The 16,251-nt window shown below is 39.1% G+C and overlaps 1 long non-coding RNA gene across 1 annotated transcript in view; it reads right to left on the reverse strand.

Annotated features, from left to right (window-relative positions):
* Positions 1 to 1,062: 1,062 nt before the first annotated feature.
* Positions 1,063 to 16,251, reverse strand: part of LOC101852737 — a 62,247-nt gene continuing 47,058 nt past the window's right edge. Inside the window, exon 2 of the long non-coding RNA XR_220042.3 lies at positions 1,063 to 5,013. This is a non-coding gene — a long non-coding RNA (uncharacterized LOC101852737). The remainder of the gene's footprint in view (positions 5,014 to 16,251) is intronic.

A 16,251-nucleotide genomic window follows, 5' to 3' on the forward strand; every position in this document is an offset into this window, starting at 1 on the left:
TGTGTGTGTGTGTGTGTGTGTGTGTGTGTGTGTGTGTGTGTGTGTGTGTGTTTGTGTGTGTGGTTCCATGTAAAAGGGTGAGTACGTGTCACAGTGCATTTATTCAATGTCAAAGACTACTAAGGGGAGGACGGTGAGGTTTAGGCATAAATTGTACATTTTTCTCCTTGATATCGAGTATGATGAGATGGTAGTTACGAGTGGAACGTGCAACATTTGTATCTTAATGTTCAGAGGTTATAAGCAGCCACATCATTTAAAAATACATACAAAGGGACACTCTTCTGATGATTTCGGATATTATCAACTCAACCCTTTTAATCTTTTGCACAGATTGCAATTATTGTTATGCCGCCTCTGGATCAATGTAGACATTTTAGGAAGCAGGATGCCTTGAATCTGCCAGTCACAGCCAACCAGGGCTGAGTGAGATGCAGCATCTAACTGGAGATATAAATAAATAGACATTCCAAAGCAGGATTTGAACTCGATCACATTCGTAGCACACAACGATGATGAACCCAGTCATTGCTGCATAGACGCCGGTCCACATCTTTGACATGGACAATTTGAGCTGCAAAGGGTGACAGCATCTTTTTAGTTTATTCTTATGTACCTGTGCAGTTATGCCTTTAAAGTTGGCAAAAAATAATCTAATTGTAGCAGCAGTAATGGCTCACTCCTTTCCCATAACAGAACGAGTGTTTAAGGGTTAAAGACCAGAGTTTAAATATACTCCAGTTATAGATAAAGCTCAAATAATTTCAGAGAGCAATACGCCCTCCCTGAAAAGCCCCGAAGCATCCTTGAGGGGACTTAACTAAACCAACCCAAGAGGCCAGGATAAACAGACGACTGTCGTAAAAGGAACATGAAGCTGAGCTCAGAATTCAGCGCCATGTTTCAAATGCTCCGCTCATTGTTTCTTCTTTCCATTCTTTAATGCTGAACGGTAACTGTGTCCTTGAACCTCCAATTGGCACCGGCCCCCTTCTTCTTGTGGGAGAAATATTGAACAGATAACATAATGCTAAGAAATAAATAATATTCACATTTAAGGAGTAGTTTTGTCAATGTAATTTATTTTCTTAGCAAACCAGTAAACATTTACTTCTTAATATATATCATGTAACCACATTTTTCTCACCCCATCTTTCATGAAAGGAGGCAAGTAAAGAGCATGACAGATAGATAGAAAGTAACATCTCTCTCACTTTTCATAAAATAATATGCCTATAGAGATACAGTACTCAACCTGACATACATACACAGACTGGAGTTCATTTGTGAGGCAGCATGATGAAATCAGGCGCTCGTCAAAGTAGTGAAATATATTAAATTGACATTTTTTAAATAAATATTTTCTTTTTTTGTGCCTCATCACCTTCTATGCCCGTTTAAGAACACTTGAATGTGTCGATTTTACCGAAAAATGTTTATCAAAGGCACAAAAATGTAGATTTGTAGTTTCCAAGGACGCTCAAACTTTGGAAGTCGCCAGAATTTGGAGGCCAGTTTCTCGCTAATTTTACCTATGACAACAGAAAACCCCACCTTCTCCAACCCTAAATGTCTCTACTTCTATTCAAGATAGATCGGGATTTTGTCCACCTAAAGCAAGACAAATGAACAAGCTATAAGAACATACCAATAATCCCACACATTATATGCCCAAAAACTGACGAGCGCCTGTTTCCACTGCGTCGTGATACATAATCTATCTATGCGGATAAACTATTCCTTTGTTGGCAAGGAACCACTTGTATCAAAATGCTGAATTAAACCATAACTCATACTACAATGCGCTGAGAAAAAAATAAGAAAAGTTTGTACGGTGAGATTTCAAAGTTTTGTCATGTAGCATACTTTACATATCAAGTACTTGTACCCAACACCAACCTTGTCAGGGATTCCTCAGACTGTAGGACACTCCACTATACTGTCCGAGAAATGGGTTTGAATCCTTGCTAGATTCTGGGTATCATAATATGTGAGGCATTGTGGTGAAATCAGGCTCTCGTCAAAATACAGTCGAAGAAAAAGGCATTTTTTCTATCAGTTTGGCCGACCATTTTTATCGAATTTTTGTGTTTTGTTCAATTCCTTTTCTTTTATGTCCATATAAAAATAAACTTCCATGTTAATTTTGCTTTTAAAAAAACGCTGATTAAAAGTACAAAATATGAATTTTTCAGTTTTCTGAGACTCACAAGTATTGAAATTAACAAACCTCGGCGGCCATTTTTCCTTAATTTTCCCACTCAAACCAGTCGCCTGCACCTCGTCCAATCGCAACTATCTCTACTTCAACACAAGGTAGATGGGTTTTTTGTTTCATTGAAAGCAGGGCAAATCCATAAGCTTTCAGATGACACTAATAACTCCACATACCCAAAAATCGACGAGCGCCTGATTCCACCGTATCATGACACATATGTTTTGGGAGTATTTCAAGGCTTTGGATTCTTCTCTGTCTAAAAGGTGAAGTCAACTCTGGGGATCTAGCCATTGTCTAATCTATTCTGGATTCTAAAAGGTGTTACAGAATTTAAAAAAAAATTAGATTCAAACCTAATTCGCTCAATGCCGTCATAGTCATTTGATACCTCCTTTCAGTGGCTGTGTACTATTAAAATAGAAAGACGATTCGTTGGAACTGGCACTATTTTTCTTATACTGCAAGCACAGCTCAGCTGTCCTGCATTACAAAACCGGACGATGAAAAATGAAACAAACTTAAAATTTTATGTAAAATATAAAGATTACGTGACTAAAGATGTGCCGAGACAACAAGCATTACAATTTTTTTTTTACGAAAAACAAATGCAACGTAAAAAAATAAGCTCTGTTCAACCTGTTTTACCTAGGCTAATGGACAATGACATTAACTTATTATATTTAATTGGTCAATGGGCATTATGGCCAGCGCAAAATATAAAGTTTAGAATGATTTTTATAATGACAACACGGCAGCTCAGATGACATAAATCTAATAAGTTCAGTAAAATTACTATTGGAGACTGACGTAAATATTGAGTACGACGACGACAACAACAACAACAATAACAATAACAACAACAATAACAACAACAATAACAACAACAACAACTACAACAACAACAATAATAATAACAACAACAACAACAACAACAATAACGACGACAACGATGGCGACAACAACAACAACGACTTTATCGTGAAGTCATGGGAAGCTAAGAAAATGTATAAAAACAAAGATTCCTAAAGAAAAATAAAGAAACAACAAAAAGGCTGCTCTCAGAAAAAAAGACAAACGAAATCTCAGAAAGACCTCTTGTACAAAATATTAGAAGCCTTTGATACAAGGGTTCATTTCTTTCACATTTCAAACTTACAAACATTCGAACATCGGATGAGAAATACATCCAAAAGTTAGGAGGTTATTTGATTGGGTAAATGATGAAAAATAAAGGTAAGAAAGACGACAACAAATGCGATTTATTTTTAAATATTTCAGTTTGTTGGACAAGAACTAGACAACAAAAAAGACATATACTTTGTAAAGAAGTAAATTGAACAAAGAATTTATTGGGAGAACACAATCGTATCTAATTATCTCACACTAGAAGTGCAAAAATTGAACTTTAATTTTAACAAAGTTATACAAGAAATGGCTTGTTTAATTGGTGAGGTAAAAAGAGTAGACACTTGTCACAACACCAAGCCGTTTATACAGTCACCTTTGCAATGAAACAATGTTTGGATGTATCGTGTACTAAAATTAAAACTTAAAGTTACTACACATACATTCTCGTGTACAAGTACATGTAATTTGCAAATAAAGGTAAAAAATCTGCACAAAATATGTTGGTCTGTCGTGGAAACTGAATGCATACCTGTACGTACGGAAGGCATGTGTGAAGATAAATAAGATTTCAACATGCAATCGTGCGTGGCATTTGGAAAAAGGCTTTCTCTTGATTAACCCATTGCCAAATGAAGAAAGCGATGAACATGGAGTCGATCGATGTCATGTGTGAAAGAACGCCAGGAATATACCACTCAATAATATGACAGGTTCAGGTCACTGTAATTCAGTAGCAATCTGTGAATAGGGTGAGTCCCAAAGATTGAATATTTGACACATCTAACAAGAACATCTGAAGAATTTCATTAACATTCGGTAAACATATCTGAACAGTGATAAGAGCCATTTTGTAAAGTGAATGGGTCAAGAAAAGTAACATACGCACAGTGAGATGCAGATATAACAGTACAGGCGTCATTATTCGCCTGAGACGATAAGTCTTACGTGCTTAAAGAACACACAAGTAAAAATGCTGTTTCTTGCCGAGGTGTCACTTTCGTTTCCACAACAATTTCTAGAAGATTTGAAACGTTTCATCAAATTTTGGCAGAAGAAAGGAGGGAGCAATGAGTTCCTGTTCAGCCTATGTCCAAGCTCCCTGTGGCTATTCTCTTGACGACCGCCGAATCCTCGTCATCCGAAAAACCGTCTGGGAAGACCTCGTCCTTCCTGTCGGCATAGCCCAGAAAAAGCCGCACCACAAACTTGTAGGAGGCAATAAGAACAACAGCGGTTACCACGAGCAACAGTGTTATCTTCGCGATGATTGAACTGTCCGAAGTGGATGTCTGTAGAGGGTTGTTGCTGCTGCCGCCTGATGGTGTGCTCGTGATGTTTTTGGGGAACGCTGTGGTCGAGTGGTTTGACGGCACGGTCATGTTGCCAGAATCTGTCTCGTTCGTGCTGTTTACTCTGCGGTAAAGACTTCCTAACTGTGAGAGAGCGACGTCCAAAATGGCGTCAGATTCGACACCCGATGAATTGTACGTGGACGCCATAGTGAATTTTATCTCAGTCTGTAAAAGAACAACGGTCTTGATGTCGCTAGCTTTGAACCGTACAGGACCTTGAGATATTCTCAAGATGGCATAATATCACTTGCTTCCTCAGAGGGTATCATAGGGAGCTGTGACTGAAGATGTCTTGAAGTTCTTTGTCAGTATGATCTGGAGAAAACAAGACAAAAAAAGAGATCATCTTTAAAAACATGTTGCTTGAGATACAGGTAGACCTAATGAAATTCAGCAAGAAGTGGGAAATATCATAATGTCTATTCATAAGACCTTCAAACATCAAGAAAAGGATTTATAAAAAGTCAGCCCACAGATAATTGGAGTAAGGCTTATATACACACCCCCCTCTCTTTTTTCTTTTTTTTTTAAACAACAAACAGACCCTCCAAAAACACGACGAACTGCACTGTGCTGATGTCTCGTATAACCCTCAGCTCTGTATCCGTATACGAAGGGGGAAAAGGAAGAATAAAGTCGTCTAAGTATTCCAGACTGCATACGTCAAAAAAGTTGTGTCGTCCTAAACGAACATAGACAGTGAAGATGTAACTTCATTATTAATATCCAGAATCCTTCTCAGCGGCTTGATGATAATAGTTAATGACAATACAGATTAAAATAAATACCGAAAAGATTTCCCTTTTCCACTTATCTGTTTTCCGGGCCTAATGACTACACAATTTCTGTTTGTTTATAATTTTCATAATGTTAAATCTTTCATCGGAGGATAACTACAGAAATTCATAATCATTTTATTGTTGCAGGTGTCCTTAATAAGCTACTAAAACTTTGAGTCTAAACTCTATTGGTATTTGCTATGCTGAAGTAACACTAGATTCTGAGATGCAAATGAGCCAATCATATTCTGAAACTGCGGGAATTATTAGAATTTCCTCGGTTTTATCAGTCTTCAATGCAATACATCAATGGAAGAATTGTTGCCAATTTTTTTTCAGATCGCTACCAGAGTGGAATATTCCCCAAACATGCAAGTTTCCACAAGGCAGGAAACTGAAAAGATGATATGCAAATGGCTGTTGCAGGCAGGGGAAAGAATCAATACAGAAATCGTGTCGGTCTGCGTGTCTGTGTCTATATTCTGCATCAGAACGCTCCGAAATGGGCAGTGGCGGAAAGAACACAATTTAGGTGAACAATTGTCTTCTTGAGGTTACAATCATAAAATTGTTCTGCCTAAGCCATTTGGATAGCTCTTTAGACAATGCAAGTCGTGACTGGTTGGCTATTTTCATGCCTTGCGTGATCAGCTCCATCTTGAGAAATCCTTGATTGGGCTAATATTGGATAAAAAAAGAGACAACATACTGAACACAAGTACCCGCTTTCCTGAGGCATCGGAGAAAGTTTTCTGTGTAAGCGGGTCAAGAATCTCTCTCTCTCTCTCTCTCTCTCTCTCTCTCTCTCTCTCTCTCTCTCTCTCCCTCTCTCTCTCTCTCTCTCTCTCTCTCTGTCTGTCTCTCTCTTCTCTCTCTCTCTTTCTCTCTCTCTCGCTCTCTCTCTCTCTCTCTCTCTCTCCCCCTCTCTCTCTCTCTCTCTCTCTCTCTCTTCCGTCATATTGGAAAACAGTGGTCTAGGTCGCAATGATATAACTATAAGCATAGAGTTCAATTCCAAGTTAAAAACAAACTCTACGCTTGTACTTCCACTGTCTTATTTATCACCAGATAGAATTAGGACGCTGCGTACTTATAAGGTATTTACCCCTACTTTCCATGTTTATCCAGCTCCTTTACTTTTAGTTTAAGAAAGGGTTTTACGGCACTTGCAATGCACATAAACCGTATTATAACTTTTAAGTGCTAAAATTTAGAGGCTTTACTATGGAGTAACAGTAACACACGGAGAAAAGAAGGATGAGAGGTATGGACGACAGACAGCACCCGCCAACCAACCACTCCTAGCTGCAGATGGGTATATGGCAATCATCAGAGATGAAAGATGTGAATGATATCGGCATGAGCGTAACAGGTTACAATTGAAACACCCCCCCCCCCAAAAAAAAAACCACAAAAAAAACCCAACAACCCCAGACCATCTCTCCGATTGGTAATTTAATTTTGATTTCTTCACATTTTTCGAGAAACATGGGAGCTGTGAGGTGGAAGTCTAAGCAGCACTGAATTTTTGTTTGTGTTGCTCAAACTCAAATGGAATATTTGTTTGTCTTTTGTTTTTCACACATATCGCATCGAGCTTCTAGGGAATCGAAGAAAGAGAAGTGTGGGGGAGGCAATACGGGGGTGAGGGGTAGGATGGGGTGGTCTAGGTAATGTCGATGGTGGAGGCCATTCGTTCATGGGAGCGGGGACTGAAATTACCCCATCCTTCTTGTCTCTTACCATGATTGTGTAATCCTGTAACAAATCGTCGCTTCTTTCTAGAACGGCCGACAAATAATTAATTTACACTTAGAAGCAAAATCGGAAACTTCGGGGAAGCAATTTGTCTTGAAAGAAGGTAATTATTACTATGCGTTTTCTAGTACCCCCAACCCATCCTCTCCCTGCCCGCCACAAATGCCAAACGATTATTCACAATTTCATTGAAAAAATGAAATTCCCACGGTTTCCATCTGCCTCCTAAAAGTCCTGCTAAGATTGAAGACAACATGATATAGAACAGTCTCAACACATCCGTTTCGTGATCGATTAATTTGATGGAAGTTATTACAAGTAATAAATTAGACTGCTTCGACCTAGCTTGTCAGGGTCCACCAGTTCCGATAGGGCACTATGTCCTTGAAGGCAGACAAAATTACTCGATAAAAAAGTAACACCTCCCAACATGGGAATTCTGCGAGCCACTGCGAAGGGCCTAGCAGTTACATCCCAGATGTTGGTTGACAAAGACATGAGAGGTAAACACTTCCCTTCTTGTTCTTTTAACCCTATCAGTACGTCGTGTTTTACCATCGTATCCATACGGCGTGGGGAACTCTGTGCCACCACTTAACCCTATCCGTACGTCGTGTTTTACCATCGTATCCATACGGCGTGGGGAACTTTGTGCCACCACTTTCCAAAGGGGAAATTTACTCGTTAATCCGATCCGTACGCTTTGCATAGCAATCTGTCAAAATGATTTTTTGAGAAATACTGAAAGTTTCAAAGAGATCTTTGCACTAGAAGTATTCTAAAATGTGAAGAATACAACCCCGGGGTACAAAATGACCCCAGGCCCACGGATGGGTTAATGTACGTGTTTTCATCGACCTTCAATTGTAATTCGTTTTTAAATGTTTTAAATTCGAAATGTAATTTGTTTTTACATCCATTTCGAATTTAAAACATTTAGAAAGCGGCTTTCGCTCTTGCCTGTCAGACCAACCTGTGTTTTGAGGGATATAGTGTCCCAGAAGAAAGCCTGAGATACTCGATAACATTTCTCCCTATAACGGAATCAAGCTCATGTGTCCTGCGTGAGACGGTGAAGCTCCTAACCACTACACCACAGACTCCGGGTCTCCCTTCTCTTATTGGGGAAGAAACCCGAATCCGTGTACAGTGGACACTGCGCGTGGTAGCCATTGGACAGGCTAGATCCTCATCACTGGAGGTAACATAGCAGCCCTCCGTCTGTTATATTTGTTTTCAAGCTACAGTAACAAGTGAACGGAAAATTTACTTTCATATTGCGTCTCCCCTGTAGTAAAGAACTCTCTGAAAATCTAGGATTTGAAATGAAACAAAATGAACACTACTGTGCGCTTTGATGTTGTTATAAATTGTTGAGTGAGCTCAGTGTTTTCCAACTACAGACTCCACACATAAGTCCTAGTGTCTCAGAAAGTTCATGTACATGTACTAGGCCGAGAATGGTACCTTGAGGCACCTGCTGAGACCCTCCCAAAATTGAAAAAATCCTAATATAGAAATAAGGTTTAAAACATATCTCCGCCCCCACCCTCACAACCCTTTCCCCCTGGTTTCTCGCGAATCAACAGGTGGTTATAACGGATAGGCCCTGCTTAGCGAAACGCTCATACCAAAATGGTGAGCTGTGCTGTGGCAAGACCAAGTGACGTCGGTTATAGTAGACGTTTCTTCACTACAAAATTCCATTCACAAACTCGTCATCAAAACAAGATCAAGGCCTCTAGTAAAATTTTAGGGAAAGGTCCCGGATGTTAGGATAAATCTTCCCGTTCAGAACTCTTCCCAAACGACGAGAATAAGGAGGCGGTGTGTGGGTAGAAGGGCCGTGACGTCACGTCAGACACGTGCAGGCAGGCGCTGGGGTGCTCGCCCTTACCTCGACGATGTTCTCAGATGTAAACAGACAGCTGTTGTTTGTATCACTTCCTGGTTTTGTTTGACAGAATTTTCAACAAAAGATACACTCGGGCTACTCCCCCAACCCCACATAGCGTGTATGAGGCACAAACAGGCTGTCGATTATTTGTTCATACATCATTGTTACTACAGGTATGCGCGCGCGAATTCCTACGCTGGGTGTGAGTTGGATGTGATCTTTTCACGATAACTGCGTAGACTACGTCAGAGCTGTCTTGTTTACTCCGAGAGAGGGTTAAGTATATTAATCAACTCACCCAGTGTTACTAGCTCTTTATTTCTGACGAAAGGGAGAGATTTCATTAGTAAAAATAAATTATGCTCCGTATTGACGAGTATGGTGTCATCGGCATTCTGGATGCTGAGACCTTGTAAAGTATTGTTTTCAAATCGTTGTCGGGAACTGGTTGCGGTTGTGTCACACAAACAAAAGTAATTATTTCCTTATTTTGTTTTATTTGGGGGATGTTTTAATTTGAAGAACTGATTCACTACAATGTGTGTACATGTTTGTATGTGTGTGTGTGTGTGTGTGTGTGTGTGTGTGTGTATGTGTGTGTGTATGTGTGTGTGTCTGTGTGTGTATGCGTGTGTGTAGAAAAAAAAGGGGGGGGGGGGCTGTATAAGTGATCTTACACTGGTGTAATTGAAGATCGAATCCAGAGACCTTACGAACGTGGGGTCTTTGATGTTCTCATAGGCAAGTAGGAAAGAAAGATTGTCCAAAAAAGAAAATGATTAAATCATAAACTTTGTCTGAGCATTTTTTTCACTGATTTATGAAAGTTTGTAGGGGTTAACGCCCTAAGGATAAACAAAGTTTAAAAGGCAGAGTGCCCTGGTCCGGATGGGAAGAGAAAAAAAGAAGGCAAGATGAAGGAGAGAACGTGACATGCAAGAACGAATTATCAAACATTTTGATCTAAGCACAGCTGTTTAGTGTGCTGTTTCACAGTAAGAGTGTCAGGGCAGTGTGCATGGAGTTTTATATACCCACCCCCACCCCTCTAAATCCTCCACGTTTGCTTGTTGCTGTTGTTGCTTTGTTGGTGTTTTTTATGAAGGCATTATACAAACAGAATAAATTATAGCCCTTTTTTTTACTCAGTTGATTGACTATGGAGGGGAGGCGGGGGTAATCTTATCATATCGTATAAAAGCATGCCATATGATAGTTTTTTTGTTTTTTTAAATCAAATACACGCCTAGTGTTTTCAAATGCAACGCTGTAACTTCAGTTCCTATATTGTAACCTCAAATACCATATTGCAGCCTCTAAAGCCACATACTGACTTCAAATATCAACATAGAATGTTCAAATGTGAACAATTAACCTTAAATGTAACAAAATCACAACCCAAAATGCCACATAATTTCACATGTAACACCATATAAAAGGGGAAGGCGTGAAAGACAAAAATGAAGGAAGGTCTGTAGTCTATGGGAGTAAAAGTTCAGTATTGTGAAAATTTGCATGAAAATATCTTCCTTAGAGAAACATTCATGCAAATACGTCTGTATGCCCTGAAGGCTGCCTCTATTTGAATCTCTCGGATCTCTAGATCTATTATTGTGTTGGTCTTTCGGCGTTTGCATCGAATATTATGGTGTCATCGCGAAAGAAGCGTTTAGAGGCCAACACAAATTTAGAGAATATTTGAAGTTGCAATAATGATTCATTGTGAAACAATGTCATAGTTTAAACTGAAAATTGCATGCACATGACTTCATAATAAAAAGCTGTCTAACGTACACTTAAACTTTCAAAGTGGCACTTCATCTTACTATTGGCAATTAAAGTTACAAGGTGTCATTTGAAAATACTAGATGCGTATTTAATTTTTAACCTGTATTTTAGGGTATACTTTGTATAAATTGTAAACACAAGTTTGTATGTACTTGAAATGGACATGAAATAGATCAAAGTATATTCAATTTAATATAATTTATTTTACCAGTAGCAACATCTACATAGCGTACTTCCCTTTGTTGTGACATTTTAAACTAAAAATGTCACTTTTGGCAAAGTTAATCGTTTTTAAAATATCTGTATTTCGACTCCTTACAGGGCCTTCTTAATTTAACATGGTATAAATTGAGATTTTTTTTAAATCGGAAGGCACACAAAACCGTGTACACTTCTACTGTAGATTTACGATCATTTCATAAGTTATCGTAGTTGTTAAGGATCTCTTAGACCGATCTAAATGTAGTTTCATGAGCATGCTATCATAGTCTGGCACACTGGTCCTAGATACGAGTACGCTTTCTTCAACAATCAGCGGCCGCTAACTGCGGTTTCCAAGACAACAGACAAAACAAACGGTGATGCTCCAAACACAGCTGTTGAACCAACTGAGACAGACTGTTTGTTTCATATAATTTCATTTCCGGCGTTATAGTTTTTGGACAAGTTGTAAAACTGTTTGAAAATCGCAACAAAAAAAAGAAGAAAAAACAGGTGACGTGAAACAAAAATACCAACGAGTGTGAGCGTTTGCAAGGATAAGGCTGGTGCGCCGAAAATTCGGAAGTGAGTATAGTTGTAATAGTAGGGTTTTTTTTTCTCTATACTGACCTCCCCGACCAATCAGGGTGATATCTTAGATAGCCCTCTTGCCCCCCCCTCCCCCCCACCCTCCCCCTCCCCGATTTTTCTGAGGTGCCACGAATACGCAAGGTTCGAACTTTTATAGCGTCAAGGGTTCATCTGCTACATGAGATTACACTGTCTTCTCTCTGCCTTCCTTGTTTGACTTTCTTAAAGTCAATCTTTCGACCAACTGGTCAGATTAAAGAATAATAGTTCAACCAAATCCCATTTTAGAAACTGTCTGCCTTTGAAATAAGGCATTTGTGTCTAGTCGGCTAATAATCCCAAACAACTACAACTACGACATCATTGTTTAAATAGGGTTCTATATAACTGCTCGGTAATTCTTTTTAATGTTTTTTTTTTAATTAAAAAAAAACAACTAAAGGAACACCCGATACAATCATCAATGGATCATTTCTTATTAAATTCAAAACTGTACTGGTCTAATTAGCTCTAAAGTACACAACGGTAGATGTGTCAATTTACATTGTGAGACTATGAGTCTAAGCTACACGAATTTTCTTTGTAATACTAATAATAGTAATACGCTTTGTAAAAAGCAAATAGGAAAGACGCAGAGAGCAAGGGAAAAGCAAGACTGAAACCAAATAAAGTAAATTAAGGAGCGCAACAACCGGTTGGATTGATTGATACCTTCATTCAATCTTCCATTTACCGGACAACTGTAGCATTAGTTAGGAGAATCAAATAAAAGCTGGAGAGTTAGAATTCAAATTAGGGAAGATTACAGACAAGGGTAACTAATGGTACGGAGATTGAGAGGTTGAGAAACAGTGTGTGACTATGAGTGTGTATGTGTGTGTGTGAGTGTGTGTGTGTGTGTGTGTGTGTGTGTGTGTGTGTGTGTGTGTGTTATGCGTTTGTGTGAGAGAGTGTTTGTGTGTGTGCGTGTGTGTATGTTTGTGTGTGTGTGTGTGTGTGTGTGTGTGTGTGTGTGTGTGTGTGTGTGTGTGAGTGTGTGTGTCTGAGAGGGAGTGTTTGTGTGTCTGTGCGTCGTGTAGGTGTGTATGTGTTTGTGTGTGTGTTTATGAGTGTGTAAATTTATAGAGACAGTGGTAGATAGATAGATAGATAGATAGATAGACAGATAGATAGATAGATAGATAGATAGATAGATAGATAGATAGATAGATAGATAGATAGTTGGCATTGGCTGGAAGATTTGATGCCTCGATAATGGTTTGCCTGTAGGACATCATTAGTGACGTAAGCCTAATCCCAATTGCAACAGTATGCATGATTATGTCCAAAGAAGTTATAATAGTTCTATGTATAACCTCTTTGGATTATGTCATAAATTTGTTGTCGGGCGAATCAAGGGTGTGGTTGTCAGAACTTTGGTGTCTTGTCATCCTGCACAAAGAAGTAAATGTTGTTGGTAATGTCATCCTTCTCACGCTACTGATCTTTTCAATGCATCTGTTTACCTTGCATTATTCTCTGCTAGAATGACTTCCGGGTCGTTTGTCTGTTTTCCAATCCTCCTTTCCATCCTTTAAGCCTGGGTATTATTCTCAAGAAATGTTTTTCTGCTGAAGCAGCTATAACGTCCATCACGCTGTTCACGAGCATAATTATGAATATGCCTTTATGCCGTCGTTTCCGTTGGGGGATTTTTTCCACAATAACCGCATTGCAGTTTCTTCCCTCTATTTTTCCCCTTAGCACTCACTTATGTGTTTTTTTTTTTTTTCTACTTCCCTGTATCTATTCTTTGATTCTTAACAGTTGTGTTCTTATGCAAGGTTATTAAACGAAAACGGGTGGAGAATCGAAAGCCTACTAAATTGGTGAAATGAAGTCAAAGCAGTGATATGGTTGTTGTTGTTGTTCTTTTTAAGCAACAGGCTTAAACAAAGAAGAACGTTAAGTTGGAGAAAAGAAACTTTTTAAAAAGTTGCTTTTTTTCACAAAGATTGACTGCAGAGCAAGACTACGACATTATATGCAAGTTATAAGTTATGTCTATGCGTTTTGAATAAGACCCCAGGACTACTAAATGTCTCAATTCGAAGTTTTCTCTTTGCATCAATGATTTGGAGAGAAACTTTATGACGAGGGGGGAGCAATAATTGTGTGAAAAAAATGTGTCGAGAAACCGAGTGTCATTGAAAATATTTTTATTTCTCTGTTTAAAACTGTTACAGACATGGTTATACTACAGACTTTCTTAGAACTGTGTGCCGACAAAATATTCTAATATACGAGTATTAATCATGGACGCTGAGTTCCAGTTTTTGTAAGAGATTTATGGCACTTGCAACATAAATAAGCCATATCAGAGCCGAAGATCAGCGTTGTTGCAAAAGAGTAAAGTACAAAGAAAAAATTGAGGAGAGATAAGGGCGACATACGGTTGAAAGAAAATGAAAAAACCACGTCAGACCACTTGCCAACCGCCCACACCCTGAGTTTCTTGCTGACTTCAATCAATCTAGGTGCTATTCGGACGTGTGGCTGCGAGGACGGACGACATGGGACGCCATTCTCAGAAACACACAGCCCTCCGAGAGACTATGCCTGCTGTTAGTGTCTTGCATCGGTTCCGTCATTCATTGCTGTCCTATGTCAAAATACAAGGTTTTCAGGAGATGCAAAGAGCTGTTTGATTTCTTTCAGAACACTGATGTTTATACGAACTTTTTAATTCGCACAAATCCGTTTCTGTTTTAAGGAGAGGAGTGAGACTAAGGCCAATCAATGTACCTCACCACACTCTGCAACATACTTGATTTTCTTCTTTTTTTCTCGAAATTTTGACTTAGTACTTTCTTAGATGACGGCTACGACATGAAGTCTGGTTCTTGTCAACCTTTTTGTAGTCAGCGCCTACTTTTGACACATTTAAGAGGCTGAAATTTTCGTACCGTCCACCTGCAGAATGTATTTCCAAGCCGGGCCTTAAATAATACCAGTCACTACCTGGGTGGTCCCCATCGCCCATCAAAATCGCCAAGTCGACCACTAGCGGGGGTTATTGCCCAGGTTGGCAGGCACTGGTGTTATATTGGTCCTCATCTATAGCTATACATTAATAAGGAACGGTGGTTTGAAGAGAGCATTTTTGTGTTTAGTGTGTTGTCCCAACTATACTGATCAAATAGACGTAAGTACTACCAACTATTTTTATTACAGGAACACACTCTCTCTCTCTCTCTCTCTCTCTCTCTCTCTCTCTCTCTCTCTCTCTCTCTTTCCTTATCTCTCTACATCTCTCTTATAAATAGAAGCACTGCGTGGGCCAACGGACACATAGAAAAGAATTAACCAGCCCCTTCAATGTTCTACAATTCACCACAAAAAAGAAAAACAAACACCCCCCCCCCAACAAAACTTAGGAGTCTCTTTACAGCTCGGTGTACGCACGAGTCCGGAACTGTCTGGCCCAGGTATAATATAGTGTCCCGACTCGGAGGAATCAAGCGTTCGTCAGATTTTGGTCTTATATGAAGTTATTGATAGAATCTTAAGCTTGTTAATCTGTCTTGCTTTCGCTGATAAAATGTTCTTCTATATTGAATAGGAATTTCGACATGTTTGCGAGTGAATGAGGTGAGGGTCGCCTGGTGTCAGATAAGACTTGCCAGGAAATGGCCGCCAAAGTTTGGTGACATCCAAAGGTTAAGAATCCTTGCAAACTGCAAGTTTCCATTTCTTATTTTTCCTTTTGGTCAACCTTTTCTAAGTAAAATCAACACAGAAATGTGTTTCAAATAAAACATATAAGGCGTTGCGCATAAACATGAAGAAATAAATTATATTTAAAAAAATTAAATATGAAGAGTTAGAAATTTGATAAACATTGTCCAAGGGGCTAAAAATGACGGTTTCTTCGATGTCATCATTAAAGGAGGACCTGATTTCATCACGACGTTCAGGTACATCTTAATCCGGCCCATGCATTTGAAAAGATAGGAAATGTTGGCAGTGCTAAATTGTTGCTACAATATAAGCTCAGGGCGTCGGCCTATTTACTTGCAAACACCCTACTCATAGCTTGTGATAAACGCGTGGTTTTCGAGTTACTGCCCTGAGCATGTTCGCTTCTTCCAAGTTTTTATTTTAAAAAATCTAAAACATACCCAGTCCTCATTTAGGAACCTATGTTTTGAATAGGCTGATTGTTACTATATTTAAAAATTTAGATAATTGATAAACTGGGCAGCTGCGACTCTGCCCGAAATGTCAAACACTAACTTATTTCTGGGAAATCCAGGGATACCATAAGGGAAGGTAACTTATGTATAGGTAGTTCAACAAGCTCAGCATTGTTCGGGTTTCTTCCCTTGGAAGACAAACTCGAATTGCCGGGACTGCCGATCCCCAAGTTGGAACCGATTTTTAAATACGTTTTAAAGTGCATAAATTATTATGTAAGGGAAAGATTTAGAATTAGCGTGTATATTTTTCTGTAAAAATTATATGTTTGAAATTTGCCATAAAAAACTCTGACCCCCCCCC

This window comes from Aplysia californica, unplaced genomic scaffold (genome assembly GCF_000002075.1).
Source record: "Aplysia californica isolate F4 #8 unplaced genomic scaffold, AplCal3.0 scaffold00001, whole genome shotgun sequence".
In the NCBI taxonomy this organism is placed as follows: domain Eukaryota; kingdom Metazoa; phylum Mollusca; class Gastropoda; order Aplysiida; family Aplysiidae; genus Aplysia; species Aplysia californica.